The sequence below is a fragment of the Sus scrofa genome, chromosome 9 (assembly GCF_000003025.6).
Source record: "Sus scrofa isolate TJ Tabasco breed Duroc chromosome 9, Sscrofa11.1, whole genome shotgun sequence".
Lineage (NCBI taxonomy): Eukaryota > Metazoa > Chordata > Mammalia > Artiodactyla > Suidae > Sus > Sus scrofa.
In genome coordinates, this window is record NC_010451.4 from 26,073,205 (window position 1) to 26,092,464 (window position 19,260).

Consider the following 19,260-nt stretch of genomic DNA (forward strand, 5'->3'; position numbering starts at 1 on the left):
ATCACAGCCAGGAATCAAACCTGCATCACAGCAGTGACCCAAGCCATTGCAGTGACAATGCCAGACTCTTAACACCCTGCAGCACAAGAGAATTCCAGACCTTGTTTTTCTATTTTATGTATAGTAGTATCTGCTAATCCCAAACTCCTAATTTATCCCTGCCCCCCTTTCCTTTTGTTGACCATAACTTTGTTTTCTATGAGTCTGTTTCTGTTTTGTAAATATGTTCATTTGTATCTTTTTTTTAGATTCCACTCATAAGTGATATATTTGTCTTTCTTGACTTAATTCACTTAGTAGGATAATCTCTCAATTCATCCATATCACTGCAAATGGCATTATTTTGTTCATTCTTATGTCAGTATGTGTGTGTATCTATGTATATATACGTATATACACACATATATATAGATATACATACAACATCTTTATCCACTCATCTGTCATGGACACATTAATTTATAATGTCTTGGCTATTGTAAATAGCTCTGTGCGCATGTGTCTTGTAATTAGATTTCCATCTTTATTGGATATATGCCCATGAGTGGGATTTTATGGTACCTCTATTTTTAATATTTTAGGGAACTTCTGTAACTTTTTCATAGAGGCTGCACCAATTTACATCCACACCAACAGAGTAGGAGTTCCCTTTTCTCTGCACCCTCTCCAGTATTTATTTGTAGATCAAAGTAGGTTTTAAAGGACCTAGAGGGTCATCTAGTTGAAAATGAGACACTTTTTTAAAGTGGAATCCTTAACCATAATTTGCTGCCTCTCTCCTAGACCTCACTGGAGGAGATCCATTCACCTGTTCCCACATTTGCTCAGAGTTGACACGAAAGTGGGGAGTTGGTGGGACTAGCGCTCTTCATGATCCTTCCAAATCATTGCTTGTGGGTCTTCAAATAAAAGCTACTCCATCAAAGTTCTTGCCCTCCAAACAGTAAATGCTAATATCTACATTTACTGAGCTTTTAGTAAATGTACAACATTCTATCTGCTCTGAACACAATCTAATTTATTTCCATTTGTAGATGTCTATGCTGCAAGAAAAGAATGAATGTGACTACATGGCTATTGTGTGCCAACCCTGGGATTCAAATCTAGGTTATTTCTGAAACCTACACGTGTAATCCACCCCGGCATTCCCGTCTTCCTCCAATTACTCCCCATATCACCTGTCACCTCCACATCCATGAAGGATGATATCTGTAGCCTCCGCTTACCTTACCTTCATCCTGGAGCAAGGGAGGGAAGCAAGGATGCTAGGAAGGGCAGATAGGAAAGGTTAGAAGGCCACTCTTGGTGGGGGCAGGGAGACAGAATTTAAACCATGGAAGAAATAAGCCTCAGGAAGATGCAAGCACTGCTTCCTCTTCATTCTGGCACCATACCTCCCCGCAAAACACACAAACACACACACACACACATTCATAAACACAACACACTATCATTCTGACAACTACAGATCCCACTGCTGAGAATTTTGCTTCTCTTCCCAGGCCCTTAGCTTTTGGCTTTTGATTTCATCTTTTGTCAAGAGCATCACTAAAAGACTCACCAAAAAGGAAGTTAGAAAGACCTGCCTGGTGGGTGCCAGCTGAGTGGACAGAAAAGAAGGCTGCCTCCTGCGGGGAGGCACAATCCATCCGTAGGGACAGGGCATGAAATTGGGGAACAAAAGGCCAGCTACTAATTGGCTGAAGCCAGACAGAGGGGAAACGCAGGATCCAGGAAGCTCAGGATGACAGAGGAAAAGGGAAATATTTTTTCTTTCTTCAAAATTTACAAAGCATTTATAGAAATAGAAAGTTAGAGTTCCTGTTGCGGTTCAGCAGCAACAGCCCAACTGGTCTCCATGAGGACACAGTTCCATCCCAGCCTCACGCAGTGGGTTAAGGATCGGGCGTTGCCAGGAGCTGTGGTGCAGGTCACAGACATGGCTCAGATCCCAGGTTGCTGTGGCTGTGGTGTAGGCCAACAGCTGTAGCTCTGATTCGACCCCTAGCCTGGGAACTTCTATATGCCGTGGGTGTGGCCCTAAAAAGCAAAAAAAAAAAAAAAAAAAAAAAAAAGAAAGTTAATCATCTCCTTTCCCTTGCCCCTGCCTAATCAATTGCCTGAAAAAAAAAATCTGAATTACTGTCCTCTGAGTTATCCAACTAAGCCAATGCAGTGAAAAAATAAACCACAAGCAGAGGCTGTGTTTGGGGGGAAAAAAGAGAATGCATCTTCAGTTTTCAAACTCAGAAGTGAATGCCATAGCCCTACTAAAGAATATTTACACACACACACACACAGAGCACACACTAAATAGGAAAAGAATCTAGAAGTATCTTTGTGTCTTTCCTATAGCTTGTATCCCAGGCAGAAGAGATGTTTCAAGTTCTAACAGGAGACTGGCTTGAAAGAGAATCTCTGAAGGATTTCAATAGCTTTCTGAATAAGGCAAAACTCAAACTGTCAACAAGATTCCTATTTTTTTTTCTTATTTTCCCTCACTCTTCTTCTATTTTTCCTTTGTTTTTTTCTCCCTTGATGCGCCCCTGATCTTTTCCTTTTTTCTACTGTCCCTCCCTTTTTCCCTTCTTCACAAAAACTCCTAAAACCAAGCAGCCAGGAAGAGTGCTTTGACTGTATCACAGTGCTTGGGGAATTAGGAAGAATACATGTCATACCTCATTAGAAGATTGATGGCCCAGAAAAAAAAAAAATCTAAATAAGAGACCTGGAGCAGAATACCAGGAGCTGCCAGAGAACTGCTCATCACTAGGAGATGAGAAGAGCTGCAGCTTTGGGGCTGGTTTTGCAACATCAGCTGCGTTGATGATAACTTTCACTGAGGTTAGCACCATAGGCATAAGGCCAAGCCTGCTCCAGTCCTCAATAAATATTATTTGATTAGGATATTTTGACAGAACACTTACGCAAGCCAGCGTGACCTTTGGGTCAGAGACCCAGTGGCAAAAAGGACCTGGATAACTGCAGGGATATCATTTCTATGAGTTTGAGCATCCACGTGGAAATCTCAGAGGGTCAGTAAGGAACCTGGCATTAGGATTTAGGTAAAGCAAATAACACCCACTGTGTGCCCAAGCCTTTGTCGCCAAGCTTGCAGCCCCTACCCTGGAGGCCTCCAAGTCTGCTGGGAGGTAACATGAAAAATCTATATATACACACACATACACACAGATAAACCCAACAATGAGGTTAAGAATATATACGGAAAAATTTGCTCTGATTTTTTTTTCTTTTCTTTTCAGGGCCATACTGTCACATATGGAAGCTCCCAGGCTAGGGGTCAAATCAGAGCTGCAGCTGCCAGCCTAAGCCATAGCCATGGCAATACCGGATCGCGACACATCTGCAACCTATGACGCAACATGTGGCAACACTGGATCTTTAACCCACTGAGTGAGGATGGGGATGGACCCGCAACCTCACAGATACTAGTCAGGTTCTTAACCTGCTGAGCCACAATCGGAACTCCCATTTACTCTATTTAATGAATAGAAACAGCTTCCTAAGAACCTACAACCTTGACTTCTGCCCTAACCAGCCACATCCCTTCTCACCTCTCAGCTCCCATCTGTGGGCATCCATCCACCCAAATGTTTACTTTACTCCTACCAGGACAGTTACCAAGATTCCTCACCTCTCAAAACTCCTAGTGTGACCCTGACCTTGGCAGCTAGGGGTGCCTTGGTTCTTTGTGATTCCCCAGGCTTCTCACTTTTAGCCTATGTCTGATCAGGAAAGTCATTCACTCCTTGTTCCTGCCTGGACTTGAGGTCAGCTGATGTCTGTCTGTTCCTGTCCACGAATATCCGACTCTCATGATCTTTGGCTCACCCTTACCTAGTGATCTGGCTAATGCCCAGACCCCAGATGTCTCCTACTTTACCCTTGGCCTGATGGAGTCCTACTCAGTGTCCTGCTGAGTTGGAAAGTCAAGATCCAGTATTCTTGCCCCAGTTAAGTGAGTTATGTTATAATGGGAAAATGGGGAGAGGGTGGATTTACTCTTGCTGTGGTGTGTTACCCTCATGTAGGTGAAATTACCCAACAAGTGCCTGTAAGCCTTAGGATCCAGGAAGAGGTCCCCGTGGCTTTAAGAGACCAATCAAAGGGCCACTATATCAGAACACGCCTCTTCCTTTTCTCATTATAAAATGAACTACAGAACCCCAGAGAAGTCAGAGAGTATTACTGCGACCTTGAAGAGCTCCAAAAAGTGCTGAAGCTAAGCCCTCTAATTGTCAGGAGGTATCAGTGTGCTGGGTCTGCTTCCTTTCGGGGCTCACGTCTGCAGGAGGAGAGGGCAGTGGACAGCTAACGAAGGGGACAGCCCATGCTTCCTGCCTTCCTTCTTTCTCTTGATCTGTAACCAGGATGTGGAAATACTGCTCCTACCTTGCAGGGGAGGCTGAGGAAATGTTGTGGGTCAGTCTCCCCACCGGATCAGAAGCCTCTGGGGAGGAGGCAGCAGCTTATTTATCTTCATGCAATGTTTAGGCCAGAACTTGGCACATAGCAACAGCTTGATTAATGTTGGATGAACAAATGATTAGGACTCTGTTTTATTCCATTCTGAATCTTCTAATGAAATATTCCTTCAATAAGTAGTCTTGGATTGAATGCAAATGTCACTAACAGAGGTTAGGGAGACCTTCCTGACATGTTGGTTTAAGAGACCCAAAATATTTAACTGAAGCCATGATTCTTCTTCTGCTTAGGCAGCATAAGATATCTGGCCAAAAGCAAATTCATCTGCACCCAGTCTAACCTAGATCTTAAGGCTTCCTTTAAGGTTGATGTCACTGAGCTGTAACCTTCAGTCTGATATTGAAAGATTGGGGTCTCAGGCTCAACCAAGGTTGAAAGCAACCAGTGGAAGATAATTGAGGAAGAATTTGTCATTTGGCAGAATATTGTAAACCAGCTATAATGGAAAAAATAAAAATCATTTAAAAAAAAGAATTTGTCATTTGGACACATTTCAAACATTGATGTAAAAACTGATACTGCGTTTTCTTCTAACATGGCTGAAATACTAATGGAGAAAGGCAAGTCTCTACCTCCCTGTCCCCTCCCCCTACCCCCGCCCTACATGAGTAATTCTGAAGCCCTTAATTGGAATCTTAAAAAACAGCGATAAGGAGGAGCTCCTGTTGTGGCATAGTGGAAACAAATCCGACTAGGAACCATGAGGTTGTGGGTTCCATCTCTGGCCTTGCTCAGGGGGTTGAGGATCCGGCATTGCTGTGAACTGTGGTGTTGGCGCAGATGTGGCTCAGATCCCATATTGCTGTGGCTGTGGTGTAGGCTGGTAGCAACAGCTCCGATTAGACCCCTAGCCTGGGAACCTCCATGTGCCATGGGTATGGCCCTAAAAAGACAAAAATAAAAAAAAAAAATATGCAGATGGAGGAATTACTTTCATGGTGCATCGGAAACGAATCTGACTAATATCCATGAGGAAACGGGTTCGATCTGTTGCCACGACCTCTGGTGTAGGTTGAAGACGGGCTCAGATCCCGAGTTACTGTGGCTGTGGCGTAGGCCAGCAGCTATAACTCTGAATGGACCCTTAGCCTGGGAACCTCCATATGCCACAGAGGCAGCCCTAAAAAGAAAAAAGAAAAAAAAATGCAGATAGATTTTTGGCTCCAACCCAAAGATCCTGATTTAATTGATCTGGGATAAGACCTGGGCATCATTATTTTTTAGAAGCTGCTAATGTGAGTGCAGAGATTGAAAAGATAACTTTCTGGAACAAGGACAGATAAATTATTGTGGAAAGAGCAATAAATAAGTGGTCAGAAGATAGTTTTGCCTTCAAGGTCTGCTACTTCCTGTTTGACCTTGTCGACATCACATAAATTCTCCAAAACTGATCATGGAGATAATATTATCTGGCTTAAAGGATAGTCAAAAGGATCAAATAAGATAATGTAAGTAAAAGGGCTTTTTAAGCCATAAAGCACTTCATCCTTCTGAAGATAACAAAGCCTGGGGTTAGCAGCGTGGTTGGTCTACAACCCTTTCCAAGATTGTGCAGTGCCTGGGGGTGGGGTGGAGAATTTGGACCTGGGAATACAACGGAATATGATGTTAATTATAACAAGACTTTGCCCTCTTTCTCCAAATGAGAAAAGAGAAATTTTTTCTCCAGGTCAACAATCCATCAAACCTCAAGGCAAACTGAAACAGCCACACAATGTATCTGATACGTAAACAGCTGGTGGGGTTTCTTTTCTCTTCTCTTTTTCTCTTTTCTCTTCTCTTCTCCTCTTTTCTTTTCTTCCCCCAACAGCTTATGGAGTTCCAGGGCCAGGGATTGGATCCCAGCTGCAGTTTCAACCTTCACCACAGCAGCAGCAACGATATCCTTAACCCACTGTGCCAGGCCAGGGTCAAACCTGCATGCCAGCGCTCCAGAGGAGCCACCAATCCCTTTGCGCCACAGCAGGAACTCCAGGAATTATTTTCTAAATACAATTTCTGCTTCCCAAATGCGTCTCCCTCCTGATCCTACAATACTCTCCCTCTGACTGGTCTTCGAGGTAGATTGGAATAGTTCATAACTCTAATCATGCAGGTCCTGGGTACTGAGTTTAATTTGGCTGTTTGTGCCGTAGGATGCTGGGATATTAGCAAACCTTTAGCCCCTGGCACTGTAAATCAGTCTGAATGTCAGCCAATGAAAATGTTGATGTGGGTTAGCCTTGTGTCCACAAATACCACTCATTATTTCTGTCATAAGTAAATATAAAAAATAAATGCTGCATTTACTTTTTTATTTTAAATGATTTTTATTTTTTTCCATTATAGCTGGTTTACAGTGTTCTGTCAATTTTCTACTGTACAGCAAGGTGACCCAGTCACACCTACATATATACATTCTTTTTCTCAAAATGTTGCATTTAAACACTACTTCACGGCAGGCCTTAAATATGACTTGGGAAGTTTTATAAATGCTGCTCTGATTTCCTCTCCCTTCAGCGCTCATACACACTTTTTTGGTGGCTGTGGTCACAGGCTGTTCCAAGATTTCTTTCTTTCTTTTTTTTTTTTTTCTTTTTACGGTCATACCTGCAGCATATGTAAGTTCCTAGGCCAGGATTCGAATTGGAGATGCAGTTGAGGCGCATCTGTGACCTACACCACAGCTTTCAGCAACGTGGGATCCTTAACCTACGGAGTGAACCCATATCCTCATGGACAATGCGTCAGGTTCTTAGCCCGCTGAGCTGCAAGGGGAACTCCCAAGATTTCTTTAAACAGTGGTTCTCAACCTTTGTCCCATTATTTGAGAGTTTAATCTCCCAGGCCCCACCTCAGATTTAGCGGTTCAGAATCTGCATTTGAAGTTGCATTTTCCACAGGCGATTACTATACACATTAAAGTCTGAAAAGCCCCATCTGACAAATCTCTCACTGAATCCCCCCAAATCAAAGTTCCCTTCTCATCGATAAAGCAGCAGAGACTCGGATGGGAGCAATTACGTGACTAGGTCAGGACCACACAGCTAGTTACTGACAAACTGAGACCCATCTCTGCTCTGCTGATTCCAAAAGCAGAGCACTTCCCCCCACCCCCACCCAGGACATTGCCTTTGCTTTCGGTGTTGGTTTGTTTATCAACTGACATTGATGTAATTTATTTTACATCTTCTTCTGCACAAGGCAGCTTCTCGGGGATTATTCTTAAAAATTCAACTGCAAGGAGAAGTAAAACAGAAAAGTTGTGAGACACACCAGCCAGAAAACAAAGGTGAAGAAGAGTAAGATTTCCACCGATAACGACCTTTATAAGAAAGCCAGAGAAAGTCTTCAGTCTATGGATTTCTGGTAACCCTGGAAACCTGCACCTCTAGAACAGGGATAAAAATCCTTAAAGGACTGGGATGAAGATTAGTAACATAATTAGATAGAAAGCAGATGGAATCCTTTGAGAAGGAAATCAATACCCACACAGATGCTGAATGCCAATATAGAAAAGAAGCCCCACACCCTCCACCCCTCTCAATGCTGAGGCCATGCCCAGCTGCAAAGCACTGGCCTGGCCGAGGTGGGGCTGAGCATCTGGGCTTTGCTGATGACATAGCTCCCTACCGTCTTGCACTTCTGCCCTGCCTGATCCAAACTCTAAATGCCAGAGGCTGAAGGAGCAGCATTGCATGAAGGAAATGAACTGGAGGAGGTATGGGGAGACTAACTAGCTACGAGACCTTACATAAGTTACCTACTATCTCTGAATCTCAGTTCTGGCCTCCATAAGATGTGGGATAATAAAACTGCCCTCATCATGGACTTTGATTTTTTTTTAATTTTTTCATTTTTTGCTTCTTAGGGCTGCCGCCTCAGTATATGGAGGTTCCCAGGCTAGGGGTCAATTGGAGCTGTAGCCACTGGCCTATGCCACAGCCACAGCAATGCTGGATCTGAGCCACGTCTGTGACCTCCACCACAGCTCAAGGCAATGCTGGATCCTTAACCCAATGAGTGAGGCAAGGGATAGAACCCGCGTCCTCATGGATGCTAGTCAAATTCGTTTCTGCTGAGCCATGATGGGAACTCCCCATCATGGACTTTTAAAGAATTAGCTATGTTGGAGTTCCTGTTGCAGATGCGGCTTGGATCTCACATTGCTGTGGCTCTGGTGTAGGAGGGCAGCTACAGCTCCAATTCGACCCCTAGCCTGGGAACCTCCATATGTGGTGGGAGCAGCCTAAGGAATGGCAAAAAGACAAAATAATAATAATAATAATAAATAAAAATAAAGGATTAGCTATGTTAATCCATGTGATAATGCTTAGGAGTTCATGATTTTATTGTCGTGAATCTTGATGATATGTACGGTGTTATAATTACTAGTTTCTTCCTGGCCATGCCAGCATAGGCCCTTGAAATTCACTCTCTCTGGCTGAAAGTAGCCCAGTGCTATGCAGAAGTCTGCTTGAATTGTGTGTCAAGCTGAGTGCTAACAAATACTGGAGGCTGTGATAAATACAAGCTGTTTAGAAGAGACTGGGAATAATCCAGAAAGAGCCCCCAAACAAAAGAGCTCCCCCACTAGCAAGCCACACTGCTTCATATTCCACTTATTATGGCAGCCTTCGCTTAGCTGAAGCATTGTCCTGGGAAAACTTTGACATGCAAATATTCCTAGGAAATACTAACATATTGACCGGTTACCAGTCTCTTACACTTTCATCTGAATTAGTCTAAAAAAAATGAATTAATCTATCCACAGAGTCCTCCAGTATTGCTCTTAAGGATGACACTCAACCAAGGGAATTGAATGGAAATTTTGACAGTGGAGAAGAAAGAATTTTGGAGACGAAGACCATAGCTTGAGAGGCAGACCTGGGAAGAGAGCTACAGGGAGAGGCAAGAGGTCACTGCAGGCCCCTTGGGAGATAAAAGTCCCAAACTAGTGAGATGAACACTAAGTAAAGGAATGGTAGTTGGTAGTTCAGTGGGTTAAGGATCTGGCATTATCACTACCATGGCTTGGGTTCAATTTCTGGCCCAGGAACTTCTGCATGCTGAAGGAGTGGCCAAGAAAAGAAAAGAAAAAAAGAAACAGTAGAAAGTGTTGAACCAATCTCACTTTCTACTTTCTCTCAAGGTCTAAAAGGGCAAGAATTGGATCCTGTGTTTCTTTGCCTGAACCAGTAATTAGCCTTTTCTTCATTGTTGCAGAGTTTAATCTGCAATTGCTCCAGGGAATGGGAAAACAAAACTAACTTAACAATCATGACTTTGCTCAATGTAAATCATTATTTATCACAGACAAGTTACCATCTGCAAGGCTCTCCAAACTGCACCATCTTTTTATCAAAAGCCCTTTAAACTGATTTGGAAGGGTTTTATACAATCTGTTACCTCTTTTGAGAAAAGGGCATTCAAGGTTCTAAAAAGGATCCTCTAAGGCTGGAGACACGGAAGGTGTCCTAGAGCCCACTGCTGGTGCAACAGCCTGCTGCCTCAGTTTCTCCAGGGTGATCAGGGTCTACAGCGCTGAAGACAAGACAATGTGAGAACAACGCTGACCACGTCAAACACACAAAATGGTAACTCGCATTCTCCTGAGGGACCCTACTGAGTTCTGTTTCCCAAGCTTGCATATTTGTGACCTTTAAACAATCCAGTTCATTCCTGTCCCAGCCAGTCACAGGTCAGTGGATGAAAACCACCCAGGGTATCCATGGAGACCACCCTTGACCCCACCTTGCTCTGAATGCCTGTATTCCTTCAGCTCTGGTGGATTCTAGCCTCACTGGTCTTCCTTTCCAATTCTGCCTCTGCTTTCATCCATCACAACTGACTTGTAAATTTAGATCCCCAATTTTTTCCTCAGAGCTCTTGACTCATTGTAGTAAACTGATTTAGTCGTCACCAAATACTCTGGTCTTCCTCCTAAGAGAGGATTATGAAAGTGTGCCCTGGAGTTCCTGCTGCGGCTCAGTGGGTTACGAACCTAACCAGTATCCATGAGGATGCGGGTTCCATCCCTGGCCTTGCTCAATGGGCAAAGGATCCAGTGTGGCGGGAGCTGTGGTGTAGGTCACAAATGTGACTTGGATCCTGAGTTACTGTGGCTGTGGCATAGGCTGGCAGCTGTAGCTCTGATATAACCCCTAGCCTGGGAACTTCCATATGCCACAGGTACGGTCCTAAAAGCAAAAAATTAAAAAAAGAAAAAGAAAAGTCTACCCTACTGAGCTTCAGAGCAGCTATGGGCTCACATGGCCAATGGAAAGTGGGCAGAAGTGACACTAGGAACATGGTTTGCCATCTTTTCTTTTCCCTCTTTTTTTCTTCTAAGGGCCACATCTGCGGCATATGAAGTTCCCAGGCTAGGTGTTGAATGGGAGCCACAGCTGCCAGCCTACACCAGAGCCACAGCAACGCTGGATCCGAGTTGCATCTGCAGTCTACACCACAGCTCATGGCAACGCCAGATCCTTAACCCACTGAGAGAGGCCAGGGATCGAACCCACATCCTCATGGATCCTAGTCGGTTCATTAGCTTCCTTAACGACAGGTAGTATTCCCAGGAGAAGCTATTCAGCCTGATCCCACTATGCAGATGTGGAACAGAGTGGCAGCTGACCAATTTTTGGACACAGAATGAGAAATAAACCTTTATTATCATAAACATTGGGATTTGGGAGTCTTATTTGTTACTGTAGTATAACTGATTCACACATCCTTGGATTCCTGCCACATACAGCAACTTCAGACAGACAGACCACTAGACTTAAACTCTAGCCCCAACACACCATGATGGTCAGCGTGGGAAGAGAGAGCCACTAGCCAGGCAAAAGCAACATACTCATATATCCTCTGACAACTCAGCACCTGGATAGAGGTGTGGAATCTGAGAACCTTGAGTTCATCTGTATTTCTGGGTTTAAGACTCTTAACAAAATCTCATCCCAGAATCTAGCATTCTATGTTATACCAGGGTCCCCTCTGCGTAAACTAAGCATTAACATATGAGAAGCCTGTAGTAGACTCTCTTAAGGGTCTCTTTCAGGCTTTATAAGAGGAAATAACCCATCTGGCCTTGCCTAAGCCTTCTACTCATCTAGAAAATTACTAAACTCTGGAGTTCCCATCGTGGCTCGGTGGTAACAAACCTGACTAGGATCCATGAGGATGCGGGTTTGATCCCTGGCCTCACTCAGTGGTTTATAGATCTGCTGTTGCTGTCACTGTGTTATAGGCCAGCAGCTACAGCTCTGAGTCGACCCCTAGCCTGGGAACTTCCATATGCCGTGGGTGCCGCCCTTTAAAAGAAAAAAAAAGGAACATAAAATACTGAGCTTTGTCCAATACTACAGAATTAAGTTTCTAAAACCCCAGCAGATCACTAGAGGTGCTGCTTTCTATGTCAAATTTTCTTCACATATAGATTTTCCTTTCTTCTCTTTATCACCTTCTCAACCATGGAAATAAGTGGCAAAGTCAAAAGAGCGCTGCCCTAGACCTGGTGATGGTTGGTCCTGACGATGCCCCATTCCCCCAGTGTAACCCGGGGACCATTTGCACTCTCCAGGGTCTGGGGCCTTCCCCTCCTTGTCTGTACGTCTGGGATAACTTCAGAGATGGCACTGTTTAGAGGAGTGTCTGACACTAAGCAGCCCTTCTCCAGATCGTGTCTGCTCACTCTTACGGCATTTTCCAAGGCCTGGATTTCTTCCTTATTGATAACAGATGCATTCCAGGGAGGTAGATTTGGGAGAGGCATTTCCTGCATTAAGTTAATGTGCTAAAAGTGTGTATTTCTGTTTCTCCTCCCATCTCCATCCCACTCTTCCAGGAAACCTTGGTACCTTTGTTAGGGGACCATTCACTGAAACTGCCCACCTTGGCTGGGCATGATAATAGCTGCTTGCATGAGTTGTTTCACAACAGGAGGCCCTGCTAAGGCACATGGTTCTGCCCTGAAGACTAGCAGGGAGAATCTAGGAGGGGCCAACAGGAGGGAAGAGACCACCAACCTCCCAGAATCCTTGGCGCTGGAATCCATCTTGATTGAGAGCTGAACATGCCACCGAAAAGAACTCTAAGTCAGATCAAGCACGGGCTGAGCAAGATGATCGGCCAGAGACAACCTGGAAGCTAACCCCATTCCCATAAAACCTGAGACTATGAGCCACATAGCAGAGCAGTTCTCCTGGGTTCCCCTACCCTGCTGCTCTCCACCTGGTCACCCCTCCCCAATAAAGTCTTTTGCTTTGTCAGCATATATGTCTCCTGGGACAATTAATTTCCAAGGGTTAGAGCTCATTCTCAGGCCCTGGAAGGGGTCCCCCTTCCTGCAACACCTTGAGGGTGGAAGCCATGATGGAGTCAAGTATCGACCAAATGGCTCAGCCTGGAGAAGCGCCCATTACAGGCTGTTAAATAAGATAATAAAAGAACGGATTCAAAATGGGAAGTTTTACAAAGTAATTCACTATTATTTATTCTTTCCACTTCTGTTCCCTTAGTTCCCTTTCAGTTCATACATCAATGCTAGATTCACTTGCAGCAGTCAGCAAATGAAGGGACCGAGGGACTGAGAGAGTGTGTGTGTGTTACACCCTGAACTCTTTGGAAGAGGAGGGTACGTCAAAAATATACTTATGTTCAAGAAATGATCTCTGTTGAAATAAAGTTGGAGAGGGGCTTCTGCACCTTTGTGGCTAGTCACCATGCATCATTCTTTAACTCCTCCCTGCCCCAAGGGGTTCAGCCATGAACACACTGATTCTGCTGTGCTGCCTCATTTTCACTGTGTTCAGGGTGTACGCAATGTATTAGCAGGAGTGTGACAGCCACGCAGTGGTCTAAATTATACATGAAATCATAATAAAAATTTTAAAAGGTAACCAACATCCCTGCCTGTGTTCAATTTTGTAGATTGTGAAAAATAACAAGCTTTTGGGTTTGTTCTTAAATAGATCCTGGATCTTTCTCTTACGTGGCCTCAGCGTCTGTCTGGTATTCAATCAGACCCCTGCTTTGATACACCTGTTCAGCTGGGATGGGGGTGGGGGGCCCCTCCACACTCTCCCGCAAAGCTTGGAATGGTGATCCAAGCTTTCCAGGTGATCTGGGTCCACTGAGGTGGGGAAAGTCATTATTATCACCCAAGGCCTCACACTGACGTGCTCTGGAAATACAGGGTAGTTTTCTCCCCAAAAGTACATTCAGAGAGTAAAGTGCAGTATTTTGCAAATTGTGTTCTGTGACCACCTGCCTCAAAACCCCTGGGATGGGTGGGTAAAATGCTGATTTCTGGGCCATGGCCTAGATGAGTTGGGTCAGAATTTCAGGAAGGATGCAGAGGAAATAGTATTTTTAATAAACTCCCAGGAAACTCTTCCACACATGAAACTCTGAGAATCACTAGTACACCCATTAATAACATGGGATCTACAGTCAGACGGGACCTATTTTGAATTGTCACTAGCTGTATGAACTTATTAGGCAAGTTATTTCCCTAGACCTCAATTCCCACACATCTAAAAAATTACCCCACGGTGTGCTGGACACATAAAATGAAATGAGGTTATGCACGCAAAAAGTGCTTCTCCAACTCCATGTGCGTAGAGGTCACCTGGGGATCTTGTTGAAGTGCAAATTCTGACTCCGTGAATGTGGGTCGAAGACTGAGATTCTTTTTCTAGCAAGCTCTCTGGTAAAGTCAATATCCACACTTAATCAATTTGGAATAAGTGTTAGCTATTCCATTATAAAAATTGGCTTAGCCATACAACTCAACGTAAAAAAAAAAAAAAAAAGATTAAAAAATGGGCAGAGAATGTGAATAGACATTTTTCTAAAGAAAACATACACATGGCCAAGAGACACATGAAATGATGCTCAACACCACTAAGCGTGAGGGAAATGCAAATGCAAATCAAAACCACAATGAGGAGTTCCCGTCGTGGCGCAGTGGTTAACGAATCCGACTAGGAACCATGAGGTGCGGGTTCGATCCCTGCCCTTGCTCAGTGGGTTAACGATCTGGCGTTGCCATGAGCTGTGGTGTAGGTCACAGAAGCGGCTTGGATCCTGCGTTGCTGTGGCTCTGGCGTAGGCTGGTGGCTATAGCTCCTATTAGACCCCTAGCCTGGGAACCTCCATATGCCATGGGAGCGGCCCAAGAAACAGCAAAAAGACAAAAAACAAAAAACAAAAAAAAACAACAAAAAAACCCACAATGAGATACTACCGTACACCTATCAAAATAGCTATTATCAAAAAGGCAGTAAATAACAAGTGTTGATGAGGATATGGAGAAAAGTGCACTGTTAGTGGGAATGTAAATTGGTACAACCACTATGGAAACCAGTATGGAAATTCCTCGAAAAATTAAAAATTGAACACTATACAATCCAATAATTCCATTCCTGGGTATTTACCCAAAGAGAATGAAAATACTAATTCAAAAAGATGTATGTACCCCTATTGTCACTACAGCATTATTTACAATTGCCAAGATATGGAAGCAACCTAAGTGCCCATCAGCAGATAAAGAAGATGTGGCATTTATATATACACGGTGCATAGTTAACCATAAAAAGTAATGAAATCTTGCCATCTGCAATAACCTGAATGGATCTAGAGGTATTACACTAAGTGAAATAAGTGAGACAGAGAAAGACAAATGCTGTATGATTTCATTTATATCTGAATCGAAAAATAAAACAAATGAACAACTATAACAAACAGAAACAGAGTTATAAATACAGAGAATAAACAGGTGGTTACCAGAGGAGAAGGGGACAGGGGGAAGGAAAGAAATAGATGGGAGATTAAGCGGTACAAACTTCCAGGTGCAAAATAAATGAGCCACGGGTATTAACCAGACAGTGTGGAAAATATAGCCAATAACTGTATAATATATTTGTATAGTGATAGATCATAACTAGACTTATCATGATGATCATTTTTAAATGTATAGAAAGATGAAATCATTACATTGAGCACCAGGAATTGATATAGTGCTACAAGTCAATTACACTTCAAAAATAAACCAACACATAGAAAAGAGATCAGATCTGTAGTGACCAGAGGTGGGGTGTGGGGGAAGGGGAATTGGACGGAGGCAGTCAAAGGGTACACACTGCACTTAGTTATTAGTAAGTGCTGGGGATATAAATGTACGACATTGTAAATATAATTAACACAGCTGTATGTTACATATGAAAGTTGTCGAGAGCAAATCCTGAGAGTTCTCATCACAAGCGAAAATATATTGTTTTTCGATTTCTTTAATTTTGTATATATAAGAGATGATGGATATTCACTGAATTTATTATGACAATCATTTCACGATGTACGTAAGTCAAATCATTATGCTGTATTCCTTATACAGTGCTGTAGGTTGGGTATCTGGCGTTGCCATGAGCTGTGGTGTAGGTCACAGACGTGGCTCAGATCCCAAGGGCTGCTGTGGTGTAGGCCAGCAGCTGTAGCTCTGATTTGACCCCAGGCCTGGGAACTTCCATATGCCATGGGTGCAGCCCTAAAAAGCAAAAAATAAAAATAAAAATAAATAAATAAAATTTGATACTCAAATGTGGTCCATGGACCAGCAGTATCAGCATCACCTGAGCGCTTGTAGACTCTCAAAGCCACTGAATAAGCATCTGTCTTTTAACAAGACACCCTCCTGCCACCGCCATCCACCCAGTGATTCCTATGCAAAGTTTACAAAACACTGTTTATGGCACTAAAAAATTGTAGGGAAGTGTTTACAGGGTGAAATAACATTTTGTCCTTTAGGATCATACAGTTTCACTGGAAAGGAGCAAGGCTTATATTATACATGAACAATTAGAGACGGGTACAAAGCCAACAAAATCAGATGCTAAGTGGTGTCCACTCTTTTCCATTAAAAAAACAACAGCAGTAGCAGCAACATTATTTGACATTCTTTCTAGCTCTGATTATAATAATCAGTGCTCTCCAAATGTGTTCACAATCAAAAAAATGATAATATTTACACACCATGGTGGGATAAAAAGATGGGGCTGTTCAGGACCAGAATCAATTGTTTGTGGGTACGGCTTCTGAAACTTTAAGCAATCACCTGGCATCTTGTGAAAATGCAGATGCTGAGATGAGGACTGAAATTCTGCATTTCTAACAAGCTCTCAAAAGATGCTTCTTGTCCATGGAGAGAACTTTGAGGCATAAGGGTTGGGGATCCAGGCACCCACTCCAGACCCTGTACCGGCAGCCCTGAGAGCCAGAGAGGAATAAATATCTCAGGACACCTCAACACATCTGCAGCAATGGAGGGGAAGTGCTATCCTCAGGCGTATTAATTTGAGTGAACTCCTCATTTATATTGGGACCAGAAAGTGTTGTCACTTCACCTGCGGGCATCTTTAGTGCCTGATGCACAAGGGGTGAGGGTGGCTGGGAAGACATCTGCCTCTGTGCATAAATACAGCATCACTTTGTGGTGAGATACATGTCAGCCAATACTGCTGACAGGGGAGGGGAAATAGCTGGTGATTATACCATTTTGCAAGTGGGGAAACCTGTCATCCTGATTCTCCAGAACTGTGCGGTTATATTCCTTGGCATGTCTCTGGAGCAGAACAATGTGAGTGCACAGCTTCTAGGAGCTACACAATGTTCTCTCTCTGGCACCTGCTTTGTGAATATGTGTTTAACAGCTGTAGTCAGCTCACTCTCCCATGAACTTCGCAGGAAATTGGGTTTGTGGCATTCTGCCTCAGTATAACAGCCCTACCCCCGACCCACAGATTCCTTGAACTATATGTTTGATGGGCCAGGTAACACTATACCACCTCCTTCTACCTGGACTCATAATACTGTATCCACAAGAAAAAAAATATACTTAGTAAACATTTCCAAGAAAGCCTGGGCAAGCTTAATATTCAAATATTCATTCATATAACCATATTCCTATTGGAGAAAATAAAAAGTCACTAGGGAAAAATGAATAAATTTGACTTCATAATATATTGTTAGCATCTTTTTGGCAAAAACAAAGTTGAAAGACAGATGAAAACCTGGGGAAAATAGTGGCAATTTAAACAAAGATTTAATGCACAGAGAACAAATCAATAAAAGAAAGCACCATAATAGAAAAGTAGACACAAAACATAATCTAGAAATTCACACAAATAATGCATGCAGAAATAGTCAGTAAATCTATACCTAAAACATGCAAATGATCCCAAAATGCAAATGAAAAGAAAATATTTTGCCTATAAGGTTACTAAAGATGAAAGGTATTGACAAAACCCTCTTTGGTGAGTGTTGGGGTCAATGGCACTGTCATATACTCTGCTGATGGGAATATAAATTGGTCAAATATGTCTTTAAAATTAATGACCTGGGAGGCAGTAATCCCACTCCTAGAAATCTACTAGAAGGAGATAATTACACTAGAAGATGAATATTCATTCATTCAACAGATATATATTGAGCCCTTATAGGTGTCAGGCACTAGAGAAGGAGTTAGGGGTATAGCCAAGAACAAAACAAGCAAAATGCCTGCCTTCACGGAGCATACATTATTGTCATGGGAGCCAAATGACAGCTTGTGGGGAGGGGGGGGATCACGCACGCAGTGGTAATGGTAAGGAAAACAAAGCAGGGAAAGAGCGATAGAAAATGGAATGTGCTGTGAGTCACAAGGTGATCAGGAAAACCTCTTTGAAAAGGAGACTTTGAGCAGGAACTTGAAGGAAGAAGGGAAGCAGAGCTTAAGGACCCTGCGGACAGATGATCAGCCAGAGAGAAGAGCAGGTGCAAAGGTGGGGTCAGTGAGGAGACCTGTGAGACTGAGCAGAGTAGAGGGAGGGGTAAAGTGGCGGAAACTGAGGGGGCCGTTTTCTGAGACCACACGGGGCCTTGTCAATCAGGGTGGGGCCATTGGGTTTGACCACCAGTGAAACAGGGAGAAGTGGAAGGCTTTGGGCAGAGCAGTGAATGCTGATGACTTGAATTATAAAGACCTCTGGCTGCTGGGTGGAGGAGTGGGAATAGGAAGACCACTTGGGATGAGATTGTAAGAATCCAGATGAGACCTGAGAAGGGAGGGGCGGGGGAGGTGGTTGAAAGTGGCAGAGTTCTAGATTTTTTTTTTTTTTTTTGTCTTTTGTTTTTTTTAGAGCCACACCCTCCGCATATGGAAGTTCCCAGGCTAGGGGTCAAATCTGAGCTGTAGCCTCCCCTCCGGCCTACGCCACAGCCACAGCAATGAGGGATCCGAGCTGTGTCTGCGACCTGCCCCACAACTCGTGGCGAAGCCGGATCCTTAACCCACTGAGCGAGGCCAGGAATCAAACGTGAAACCCCACGGTTACTAGTTGGGATCGTTAACCACTGAGCCACGACGGGAACTCCTAGATATGTTTTGAAGGTAGAGCCAACAGGATTTCCTGACAGATGTGAGCTGTAAGACAAATAAAGGAGTCAGAGATGACTGAGATTTAGGGCTGAGAACTATGGTATTGATTGAGCTGAGGAAGCCTGGAGGAAGAGGCTGAGGTGAGGTTGGAGGAGTCAATCAAGCTGATTTGATTGGCAAGTTTTGATGTCTATTAGACATCAAAGTAGAGCTGTCAGGAAGGCACTTGGATTACGAATCTGGAGCTCAGGGAGAAGTCTGGGCATATGGGTAGTATTTAATCCTGGGACCAGATGAGATCATCTAAGGGGTGAGTGTATATAATGAAGAGAAGAGGTCTGAGATCTGAACACTTG